The following is a 13568-nucleotide window of genomic DNA, read 5'->3' on the forward strand; positions in this document are numbered from 1 at the left end:
CGAATGGGCTCAAACTCATTCGAATCTTGACTCCGTTAATTCACCCCACATTTAAATTAAATATTTCACATGTTGAGCCTTACCTATTAAAAATGAGTTTGAGCCCACAAGTTAAGCTTTTAGGACAAGTGCGCACATTTCTTGTGGTGGGCTTTTGAGTATGGGGAATGTTAGGTGTTCTCATGGTGTTATTCTGGTCGTAGGTGGATATTTTTTTTTTTAATTTTGTGGAGAGCAACCACACCACGAGCAACTAAGGCCAAGGGTTGACGATGTGGTGCTGGATGGGTTTTTAGTGACCTAGGAGGTCGATTTAGAGGTTTGGGAGACGACCTTTGACGGTGGATATCCATACCTGGTTGTGCTTCCTAAAGGAGCGGCTAGATCTGTGCTAGTTTGGCCAAAAATGATGGTGTTCTGAGCTCAGGCGGGTGATGATTCATGAATGTGGGTGGCAATTTTGTGGTGGTTACAAGCAGTGATGGGTTGTGGGTCGGGGGTGGTTGTTCTGTGGCGGGCTAGAACTTGGGCAGTGCGGTGGTTCTATTTGTGGGTGGCGTGTGTATCAGGTTGTGGAGTCGGTAATTTTGTAGGAAGAGGATGAGACAGGTACCATCTGACATCCGTAGTGGTGTCATGGTTTTCTTTTCTGATTTCTTTTTCCTTTAATTTGTATTCCTTTGTACCATTTTTAGTGATGATAGTGGCTTTGAGGCAATGGCCTTCAACGGTGGCTTTTAGCGGAATCCGGCCGCGGCATTAGGCTTAGAAGATGGTGGGTTTTTTAGGGCTGTGGGGTCTCTTGAAAGGGAAAACCCAAAGTGCCAATGTTTATAAGATCCAACGTTTTTATATTTATTGTATTTGGTGTTTTAATATGATATGCCAACCTCTCATTGGAGGCTGTAAAACCTCACTTGTACAGCCCATCAGGATAGTAGGGGCTCTCTTTCATTATCATGTTCATCTCGCATCCAACTTTATTAAAAAAAAAAAAAAATTAAATATATTATTGAATGTGTAGGACTAACATGTAGGTCCAACAGGTCCAATAGTAAATTTAAAAAAGAGTTGAACAAGAGATGGACAAGAGTTAAATTGTCATTAAATAATAAAATTGTTTACGTAAACTTGTATATTTAAATTATTTTTTAAAATTAATTGTTAATAAATATAAATATCTCTTATTTTTATATTTTAATTGTATGAAATATAATTGTAGTTCCTATGGAGGAGAATGGTTCCATCCCATTGATTTGTCATTGACTTATTTTCTCAATATAAATGATTCTCTTTCCTTGGTTGATGACTGGGAGATATGAATTAATTGAGTTTTTTTTTTTTTTTCAATAGTGGAAAAATGGTTATTAGGAGGAGGAAAAACTTTTACTGGATAGAAGTGGCCCAAGTGAGAGAGCTTCTCTCTCTAGAAAAGAGAGAAGTGACAATTTGTTAGAGTATATTTGATTATGTTATACTATGGGATTTGGTTGTAATCTCTTATCTTTTAGATTACATTCAAATATAATACTATCTTCATATTTGTATTGCTTTCATCTACGTACCCTAATTCTCATATAATTAAATAGGAGACAGTTATATTATAAACACACTGTTATATTATTAACATCACCCAAGAAATAAGAACAAAATACAATACTTTGTGAAGCTTTAAGAAAAAAATAATAAATAAATAAACCGAAATTGTGCAATATATATATTGGATTTATAATCCAAAATGGGGTGAAACATGAAGCTCTTATTTATACCAAGAGCACAATAAACTGTCTCAGACATGCATCCTTAATATTTAAGAACAATTAATTTGGGAGGAAAGCGGGCTGAATGGAAATGGGGTGTCCCAAGCGTAGGTGAAGTTCAATGGAGTATACGAAGGTGGCCAAACGGGCTGGCCGTTGTTGACCAGACATTCGTCGCCGGACTTGGAAAGCAGCGACGGGTCAACCGGTTTCACGGTCTGAAAACCATTGCACCCCAATCGCAAGTCTGACTGAGAACACGGGCACCCGCTTGTGATACTCACGCGCCACACCGGCTTCCCTTGGACTACTTCTCCCGTTTTAGACTGAGTAATGTTTGCTTGGCTAAGGCTGCATTGACAATTTCCTGCCATTTTTACATAATAAAGCAATTAATTAATTAATTAATTAATTACCGTCATACATTGTAAAAAAATAAATAAAAAAATAAACTATAGATTATTTACCTTGGTCAATGAGACCGAGGAAGAAAAGCACGCAAAGAAATTTGACGGTAGCTGCCATTTTTCAACTAATAATGCTGTTTAATTTCTCTGACGTTTTCGGAATAAAATGTTATAAAGACCTTGGTCCTTGGTCTTATTTATAGTGGAATTTTTTTTTTTTTTTAATCTGAGCAAGTAAATGATCTTATCATAAAAGCTATTTATAAGGAACTAATTGAGCTATTTATAAGGAACTATTTATAAAAACAAATTTAATAGATTCACTATTTTGGCTGGATTTGTATATTCATATAGGGTTCCACAAAAATTTAATGGTAAATTTACACATTCACTATACATATATGATTCAAAGATGGTCGAGAGAATGCTTATTATTATCATGTCAAGGGAGATGCAAATTCAGCGGCTCATAATCTAGCGAAATTTGCTCTTATATGTTCCACGGAGCAAATATGGATGGAAGAAATTCCTAGATGTATTTATGATATTGTCTTATTAGAGCAATCTGCTCTGGCTGTTTAGAGTTTTATGCTCTTGGCTAATTATCTTTTATGAGGAATGAAATCAGTTTATTTAAAAAAAAAAAAAAAAAAAAAAAAAGAGAATGATTATTATTATTATTTCTCATCTTTAAATTTTGCTTCCGACAATTCTAGAAATCTAGGTTTCAAAGCTTTCTAGGTAAGAAATATGATGATAGCTACCATTTTTAAACTACTGCCGCTCTATAATTTCTTTGAAATATTTGTAGATTCTCAAATTATGGAATTTAGGTTGTTTCCATTCTAGGTATTGAAACACTTTGAAAATGTCATATATTTATATATAAAAGGTGGCAAGTTATTGAGATAGCTAGAAAAAATTGTCCTCCTAAAAAGTTTTTTTTTTTTTTTTCTACAAAAAAAAAAAACACAGAGACGCTTATTCTTTAAAAACCTATTTTTGGTTTAAAGTTTTTTTACAACATAGAGAACAAGAATCAGGTGAAAATGCTCAATTCTTAACTGTAACATGCCACATTTTTAATATGTGACGTTTTCAAAGCGTTTTAATGCTTAGAAATGACTTAAATTCCGTAATTTGAAAATCTACAATTTATTTAAAATTGTAGAGGATCATAATTCGTGGTCAATTACTTTAAAAGTTATTTATTTTAAGGACCTTTGACTTATTTAGTAAAAAATAAAAAAAATAAAAAAATAAATTGGTAATCTCTTTAGCAAAAATAAACTATAAAAATTGCCTCGAGTGGAAAAATAACTGAATTTCTCTCCAGAAGACAATCTTGTTCCTGTAACTTTTCTGAATGAAATCTTAATTCTAAGACCTTGGCTTAGGGCCCGTTTGGGAGTGCGATTTTAAAAATTATGTTTTTAAAAATTGCGTTTTTAAAATCGCACAGACGTTTGGTAAAACATACTAAAAAGTACTTTTTTTATCAATTGAGTGTTTGGATAACATTAGCATATAATTGCGGTTTTATGACCAAATTACCAATAAGGATGAACAAGATAGAGAGGATGAAGAAAAAAAAAAAAAAAAAGAGAAAAGAAGGGTTTTAATATATTTTAGGTGGGTATTCTTGATATTTTTTTTATTCCCGTTCTAAAAAAGGTAACTATTGCGCCAAATATCTTTTTAATAGAAATCGATATTTTGTTTTAAATTCGCACTTTTTTAAATAAGCACCCTCTAATCAGCTTATGGAAATCGCAGATTTTTTTGCGATTTTAAAATTTGCGTTTTTAAAATCGCAATCCCAAACACCTTAAAGTTGCGATTTGGTTTAAAATCGCAGATTATTTTTTTAAAAACGCACTCCCAAACGCACCTTTATTCATAGTAGTTTTTGAATCTTAGAAAGGAAATAATTGTTGTGATAAATTACCTTAAATGCTATTTATAAGGGCCTTTGACCTATTTAGGAGGACCTTTAAAATTTTAATAGCATTGACATCACAAATATTTAATTAAAATTTAGTTAATGAACATATTTTTCTATTTTAGCTACCAATTTTTTCAAAGTACCTATACTATATCTGGTTCGGCATATTAGTTACCCACTTTTACTATTCAATTTAAAATATTATTTATTTATCTATTTTCATTATTCTAAAAAAGAAAAAGTAATCAAATTGATCTTTTAATTTAACTAATGCATTGTTGAGCTGCAGTTCTACTGCAAATGTTTGTTTTCAAGTTTAGCTTCCATTGAGGTCCCTATTGTATTATTTAATGTCAAAGGTGGTTACAGTCAATTAATGAGAAGATAAGGCTCTGTTTGTTAGATTTTTTTTTTCCCCTCCTTTTTTGGTCCAATAACTCAAACATAAACATTCTTTAAAAAAATAATAAATAAATAAATAAATAAAACAATTTTTATGTTACATTAGAACACTTTTCTAAGTTAAAAGCAAAAAATTCTCCTCAAAATACATTGACAAAAGAGAAATTTGCTCACTCAAAGTCTTATGCATGAGAGAGACACTTTCTTGACCTAATTAAGAAGAATAAATTTAATGGTGTTTCCTTTTTTTTTTTTTTTTTTTTTTGACATGAATTTAATTGTGGTAGCAGTTAATAACCCTACTATATACATACGAAAGGCAAGGAGCAGTCCAGGCCCAAAATTGCAGCTTGACTTGGGGGGTGAGGAGACACATAAAAACAAGCTTGCCCGAGTGGAGCCAGCGGCGATACTAAAGAACATGGAACGAACATAGAAGGAAGATATTGAGGCATCTATTATGGGTGTCATGGCGAAGGTTGCACCCGCCGCAAACAATGATTCTTTTAAGTTGAAACTGTCGGGGACCTGGAGACCCCACGGCAGTTCGGGACCTTTGCCAATTGGTAAAGGATAAGAAGCCCTACTTTTTGTTTCTCATGGAAACAAAAAGTTCTCCGTCTAAAATGAAGAGGATTATGATAGAATTCATAATGAAATAGAAATAGAAATAAATTGCGGAAATAAAATAAATGAGAGACAAAGATTTTAACATGGTTCGATTAACAACCTACATCCATAGATAAAGCGCAAAGGGCTATATTAAGCTCTTATTGAATGATTGTTTACAATACAGAATACTCTACGTAATCTTAATCAAATTTCCTAATTTAGGGTGATCAAATCATAATCAAATCCATAAATTATTCTAATCTAATCTTCATCAATCATAATCAAATCCCTAACTTTAGAGTCATTGAAATATACTCTAATATCCTCCCTCAAACTCAAGGTGGAAGATCCTGAAACCTTGAGTTTGACCTTTTTTTTTTTTTTTTTTTTAAGATAGCAAAACAATATAAAAGTGGGTCATCTATGGGCCAAAAAGGAGAGCCAACTTTTGACTAAAATGAGAGCCAACTGTAGGCTAAAGTGGGCTTGGGTTTTAAACAATACCACAAAGCTAAATAAAATGAAAGCCAACTTTGGGCTCAAGTGAAAGCTAACTATGGGTTGAAATGGCATGGGTTTTAAACAATACTACAGAGCCGAGCAAAAATAGGCCAACTATGGGCCAATGGATGGGCAACTTGGCATCTTTTGAATTTTGGTGGGCAACTTAGGCCTCTTTTTGGTGGGCAACTTGGGCATCTTTTTTGGTGGGCAACTTGGGCCTTTTTTTTTTTTTTTTTTTCAAAATGACTCTATTTACATAAGTTGGGATAAGAATAACCTATTCCCGTAACCAAACAGCTCCTGATATAACAACTAAACAAAAATATCATATTCCTAAACTAGAATAGGAATAACTTTGCACTTAATTGAGAATAACTCACACCTAGAACCAAACACACTTCATCTTCTTCAAATTCTTATCTCATGACAAGCCTTTTTCTTCTTTTCTCTCTAAGCCAAGATCGACTGAATGGAGGTTGGAAGATCGACGGCGCCGCTGGAATGGTGGCAGGCGGTGCCTGAAGGCTGTTGTGCGGCTGAAGGGAGCAGGGGCTTCACGGCCATGGATGGCGGCGGTGACTAGATGGGGCAAATAGGAAGCGGGGCTGGGATGCCGGATCCGGTAGTAACAGTGGCCGCTGGACAGCTGGGTGCTGGTGGAGACTCCAAAGGCGAACGACGCCGTGCAGTTCTACAAGGCCGTGTTCGGTGCTAAGGAAGGTGCGACGGCTGGGCGGCGACAGGCTGGTCTTCGACTGGCTTGGCGGCGACAAGCTGGATGGAGCCGTGGAAGGCCAAACATAGGGTGGGAACCGCTGGGCTGTGAGCAGGAATGGAAGACGGTGGCTGGCGGCGTTCACCCGGTGTTGGCGAAGGGGCAGCGGCGGAGTGGGACGCAGCCGTGCAATTTTTTTTTTCAAGAAACAAAAATAAATTGAAGGAAAAAGAAATTCACAAGACCATTAGATCGTACAATGGCGTTAGCCTATTGCTCTGATACCATGATAGAATTCATAATGAAGTAGAAATAGAAATAAATTGCGGAAATAAAATAAATGAGAGACAAAGATTTTAACGTGTTTCAGTCAACGACCTACATCCACAGATAAAGCCCAAAGGACTACATTAAGCTCTTATTGAATGATTGTTTACAATACATAATGCTTTATTTATAGAGCTTACACATAAATGTAATCTTAATCAAATCCCCTAATTTAGGGTGATCAAATCATAATCAAATCCCTAACTTTAAGGTCATTCAAATATACTCTAACAGATTCGTGTAAGACTGGGTTTCTCATGTATGTTTGTAGTTGAACCGGTGGGTCGAAGTGGTGGTCTAACTTTGCTTTGGCATGAGGAGAACGGACTGACCATTCAGAACACATATAAACGCTACTGTCCAGTTCCGAAATGGAAGGAAATGAAAGCTCACGGGTTTTTATGGCCATCCAGAAGTGGCAAAGAGAAAGGAGGCATGGGCATTATTAAAACATCTCAAAGGGTTTCCCCCGGAGCCGTGGTTGTGCATTGGGGATTTTAATGAGATTGTCTCTCAGTTGGAAAAATGGGGAGCATCCTTGCGACGAGAGACGCAAATGGATGACTTCAGGAAAACAATAGAAGAGAGTGGACTTAGTGACTTGGGGTATAAGGGGTCACGGTTCACATGGTCGAATGGAAGAGAGGGTCATGAATTCACTAAGGAGGGGCTGGATCGCGGAATGGCCAATCAAGAATGGTGTTCTATTTTCACGGCAGTGGAGGTGCGAGTTCTAGCGACACGTACCTCAGATCACAAGCCACTTCTTGTTGATTTTGATGACAATCTGAATTGACAGCAGCAAAGAAGAGGCTTCAGATTTGAAGCTGCATGGCTGATTAAGCAGGATTTCCATGATGTTGTCCACAATGCATGGTTGGGTGAGCATAATTCTGACATGCCTTCCAATCACATGGGGTGACACAAAGCTTAACCATCTTTTTTTTGCAGATGATAGCTTACTCTTTTGCAAAGCCAATTTGATGGAATGGCAGAAAATACAAGAGCTTTTGGGGGTGTATGAGAGTGCGTCGGTACAGAAGATTAATAGAGCCAAAACATCTATCTTCTTTAGCAAGAATACCAAGGAGGCAATTCGTACCCAAATACTTAGGCCTTGTTTGGGAAGCAAGATTTTCCAACTCAAACTGAAATTTTTTCTAAATTCATGTTTGGCAATTTTTTAAACTCAATTCAACTCAACTCAAAAAATTTCAACTTAACTCAAAAATTTTCATCTCAATTAATAAAAATTATAAATAAAGATTGAAAAAATAAATAAATAAATTTAGGGTAGCCGAAACACCCCAAGTGGTAGCTGGGCCACCCCAAGCCCAACTGGGGTGGTCCGACCATCCCTTAATATTTTATTATTTTTTTAAACTTCTTATTATTATTTTTTTAATTAAATTTAAAAAATATATAATATTTTATTATTATTTCTATAAATGGGACATACGTTTCATTTATGGCCTTAGGATCTCTCTAGAGAGATCCTAATTATTAATTGGATATTCTCCAATCCAAAATGGACGGGAAAAAATCCTCTACCGTGTTTGACCCACATTCCTTCCTGGGCCATAGGTCGAATAATGAAGGTTGTTGATAGAGGACAATTTTCAATCATATTTGCTTTAACAAAAGGGACATATATAGCGATTCTGACATCATATGGGGAAATAATTAATAGCGTTGGAAAGCTCATTTAGAGGGTTACAAAGTCATATTTCATTAAGTTTTTCTAATTCAAATGTTTACTAAGTTAAAATAGACCGTAAAAAGAAAATTGAAAAGCCGTACAAAATTGCTCGTCTGTTGTTTATGTTTGAACAAGCTTTAAAACGAGTTGACAAAATAGCTCGTTCAATAACTCATATGAAGTTGGGTTCGAATGAGTTATTCATAGATGCACTCGTTTAAAGTTGGGTTAGAACGAGCTGCTGTGTGAATTGAGAATTCATGTAAGAATACGAGGAAACCATAGTTAGGTTCGAAAGAGCCTCTTACACGTTCAGACAAGCTCCAATAAATTTTTGTAAACAAACTTTTATTTGAGCGTTTTCTTAGGTTCAGGAGTCTAGGTAGTATAAATATATGTAATGGCTATCTATAGCCTTAATTTATTATGTTATTTTGACCAGTTATCAATGAAAAACACTTTTAAGAGTGGTTTTCTTTTCTATCCACATTAAATCCTTGATATATTTGCCGATAGTTAAGAGTAGTAATTACTAACGTTCCTGCTCTGCTAGTTAACGCGCTTTGGACGAATTTTTTTGTTGTTTAGCCCACAAGATCTCCATCAACAATTAAATAATTGATGCAGTGCAACTTGACTTTGATATCAATTAATGCAGCGTGTAGTGATTAGTTTGCCAAGACAAACAAGATAAGAATCACAACTCTTCTTAAAACTAATACTCAATCAAGGATTTAATGTGGATAGAAAAGAAAACCACTCTTAAAAGTGTTTTTTATTGATCACTGGTCAAAATAACATAATAAATTAAGGCTATAGATAGCCATTACATATATTTATACTACCTAGACTCCTGAACCTAAGAAAACGCTCAAATAAAAGTTTGTTTACAAAAATTTATTGGAGCTTGTCTGAACGTGTAAGAGGCTCTTTTGAACCTAACTATGGTTTCCTCGTATTCTTACATGAATTCTCAATTCACACAGCAGCTCGTTCTAACCCAACTTTAAACGAGTGCATCTATGAATAACTCATTCGAACCCAACTTCATATGAGTTATTGAACGAGCTATTTTGTCAACTCGTTTTAAAGCTTGTTCAAACATAAACAACATACGAGCAATTTTGTACGGCTTTTCAATTTTCTTTTTACGGTCTATTTTAACTCAGTAAACATTTGAATTAGAAAAACTTAATGAAATATGACTTTGTAACCCTCTAAATGAGCTTTCCAACGCCATTAATTATGTCCCCATATGATGTCAGAATCGCTATATATGTCCCTTTTGTTAAAGCAAATATGATTGAAAATTGTCCTCTATCAACAACCTTCATTATTCGACCTATGGCCCACGAAGGAATGTGGGTCAAACACGGTAGAGGATTTTCTCCGATCCATTTTGGATTGGAGAATATCCAATTAATAATTAGGATCTCTCTAGAGAGATCCTAAGGTCATAAATGAAACATATGTCCCATTGATAGAAATAATAATAAAATATTACATATATTTTAAATTTAATTAAAAAAATAATAATAAGAAGTTTTAAAAAATAATAAAATATTAAGGGGTGGTCGGACCACCCCAGTTGGGCTTGGGGTGGCCCAGCCACCACCTGGGGTGTTTCAGCTACCCTAAATTTATTTATTTATTTATTTATTTTCAATCTTTATTTATAATTTTTATTAATTGGGTTGAAAATTTTTGAGTTAAGTTGAAATTTTTTGAGTTGAGTTGAATTGAGTTTAAAAAATTGCCAAACTTGAATTTAGAAAAAATTTGAGATTGAGTTGGAAAATCTTGCTTCCCAAACAAGTTTTCGTGTGGGTGAACTACACGTTATTTGATGCGCTGTTGATGTTCAATTCACGTTCTTGATGCTCCACCATTACTACAAAATAGTATGAGAGTCCAAAGATTCGCCGGTATTTTATTATATAGGAAAAACTTTGATGTGTAAGTCAATTTATTGGAGAAGAGTAATATAATGCACAAAGCACAAGTATTCAGTATTTTTGAGTCTAAGGTTTATACCTAGTATAGGAGCCTATTTATATGTTAAGAGATGGAGTCAGACCTAGAGTAGGTCTTCTACTTTGACTTGAACTAAGAATCTTAAAGCTTGATTTGGACCTGAAATCTTAATTGGATCCATTTTTATCCCAATTCATCTAGGAGTATAATCCTAATTTGGGTTTCATGGGATGAGATCCAATCCTAGAAATCCAAGGATTGAGACACAATTGCACCATTCCGTAGAATCAGTGGATAATGATCCCTAGTACCTTTTCATACTAAGGTGATTGTTTAGCCATCCAGACGTATGTTTGTTCCGAGGCTTGCATGTAGTGGATGAACTTTGGTCTCGGGATGTGTCTAATCCCCAGCCCCAATTTGGCTGCCACCTGTCATGTCCTCCCAAGATGACTTTGTCCCAAGGAGTGACCCATTCCCAATGAACGCTTATTATGGGACTTGCATGCATTAAGTGAATCTTGGTCCTGGGATGTGTTCGATCCTGGGACCCAATCTTGATATACTATCCTATGTCCTCCCAAAATGTATCTATCCCAGGAGTGACCCGATAAGTCTCCTTCATGTCCCCCAGGGTATGCCAATCCTAAGGTTCTTGGTATCGCGGCGGCATTAGTTGGTAGCTCTGTGGACAACCGATGATTTGATGAGCCGAATGAATGTGGTTATTCCCAACAGTAATCAAATCTTTTACCGAAATAATAAATATTATTATAATAAAATAGACCAACTTAATATGAAACATATATTCTAACAAAGGATATTAGATTCTACGAATTTTGTTGTCCTAACTGTATGTAATCTTGGTAGCAAGTATAAGAGAGTTTTATAAGATTTATTGTTCGAACATATCTTAAACATCCTGCTTTATTATTTGAGTAGGTGGGTCTTATAGAAACTATCTCTCATTTACTGTTTTAATTGCTAGTAATTTGATTGCAAATTACTGAAAATTTGAATCTTAAAAACAACCCCCCTCCTTTGCAATGTATAGTTTGCCCAAGTGTAGAGAAAAAATAATTTGATTGTTTACCGACTTTGTCTCTACTATTAAAAAATATGTGCATTTCACGTATTCAAATGGACACATATCATATTTATAGATTGAGTTTGAGAAAATTCTTTCGACCCAGTTTAGAGAAAAACGTTGTCTTTGTTTACCCTACCTTTCAATTAAAATAGATTTTTAATGCAAAGTGTTTCATTAATAAAATAGAACATTTAATTAAAGTAAATAAATGTCAAGAGTTTGATGTTTTAGTAGTTTTAAAAAGTGGCTAGCCAGATTTAAATTTTTTTTTGAAAAAACTCATTGTGAATGCTCTTAGAGTGTTATATCATTTAATAATTTTAAATGACATAAGAACATATTTATTATATTAATAATATGTAAACCACTAAATTTATTAAATTTAATTAAAAAAAATATATAATTTTTATTCTTTCAATTAAGAAAATCCTGATCCAGTCGGGACACTAGCAATAACAAAAAGGTAGTTCCAAAAAAAAAAAAGCAATAACAAAAAGGTACAGATCAGCGTGCAAATGCATTGCATACGTTAAGTGAAAGCCGACAACGAAGTGGAAAAGAGTGAGAGAGGTCCCTCAACGTGACTATCATCCTAGTCAGCTTTGGAAAAGAGTGAGAGAGGTCCCCCACGTGACTGCCATCCTAGTCAGCTTCTGACAGAGCATCTACTCAAATTTTGACACGTCATACCATGCATTTGTAGTGGGCTGCACATGGGAAATTGTTTCATACGGCGGAAAGTAAGGTTTATTAACGACACGTTTATGGTCCCACGATTAAAATATATTCTTAGAGTATGTTTAAGATTGTGTTTGAAAAATAGAGCCTTTGAGTTAAAAATAGCTTTTAGGCAAAAATTTCATTTTAAAATTTTTGTCAAAAGTGCGTTTTAGCCATTTTTAAGCGTTTAGACCCTTAAACGCTTTTAATTTTTTTACTAAACAAGTATTTTTTCCTTCAAACAGACTTTTTAAGTATTAAAAGCACTTTTAGATCTCTTAAACGTAATCCCAAATAAGTCCTTAGAAATGAGATTACAATTTTAAAATGTATTCTTAAATATAATTTTATGAGACGTAAGTTCAGCATATATTCTAAAAATATATTATAATAATGTACAAAAACTAATTCAAGCAAAAATAATGCTAAGTACCATCTTTTTATCATTTTAAAGCTGATGTGACTTTTAAAATTATCATTAAATTTTAGATAAATCATACTTGAATTTTGATCCAATGGTAATTTTGAAAGCCATATCAACTTTAAGAGGATAAAAAAATATTATTTGGCATTACTCTTTAATAAGCAGAGATAGAATTGTAGAGCTCACCTATTCTCAAAGATTGAGACTCGCATTTTAGATTATTTAAGATTCTGAAATGGGTAAAATGACATTCTTGCACATAATCCGACAAAGGGGAAGATCCACTCTTTCAGCTCACTCTAGCTTCAACTGGGAGCTTGTCTTGCAATCTAATGAAGACTAACGGACAAGGATCCTGTTAATTATTAAGTTGTCTTTCATAAAAATTTGAACAATTTATAAGAGGAAGTTGCAAAGTCGAGCCGTGATTAAGAGCACGCCGCATACTAAGCACGCTAGGCAGCAAATTTTTTTTTTTTAATGTTTTAATAAAAAAAAAAAAAAAAAAATTGCCGGCGTGCTTCACCCTGCAAAGTCTATCTATTTCGGGCAACTCTCATTTTTTAAAGAAAAATGATAAAGGCACAACTTAAACCTAATTTTGGCCAAACTTTTCTCTTTAAGTTTTTTTTTTTTTTAAAAAAAAAAATTGTCTGTGAAAGAGAGAGCGCCTTAAACTAGAGAGAGAAATTTGTTTAAAAATTGGGCCAAAGTTGAGTTTAAGTTATAGTTGTATCACACCTATTTTTTAAACCGTTCGGTATTAGGAAGATTGCTACACAATTGGGATGTGGGCATGTGGGTCCAATTAAATCTGTCTCAAAATCAAGGGTTTTGTGGGTCCAATCAAATCAGAGCGAGTAATCCATGATTAATCATGATCCAATAATTGATTTTTGATGGCATCAAATAATTGTATTAATTAACATTTTCTATATCTTTCTGTCACCGCTGATTAAGATGGACAAGGCAGGCTCGATAATGCTTGC

The sequence above is a fragment of the Corylus avellana genome, chromosome ca8, assembly GCF_901000735.1.
Source record: "Corylus avellana chromosome ca8, CavTom2PMs-1.0".
NCBI classification, from domain to species: domain Eukaryota; kingdom Viridiplantae; phylum Streptophyta; class Magnoliopsida; order Fagales; family Betulaceae; genus Corylus; species Corylus avellana.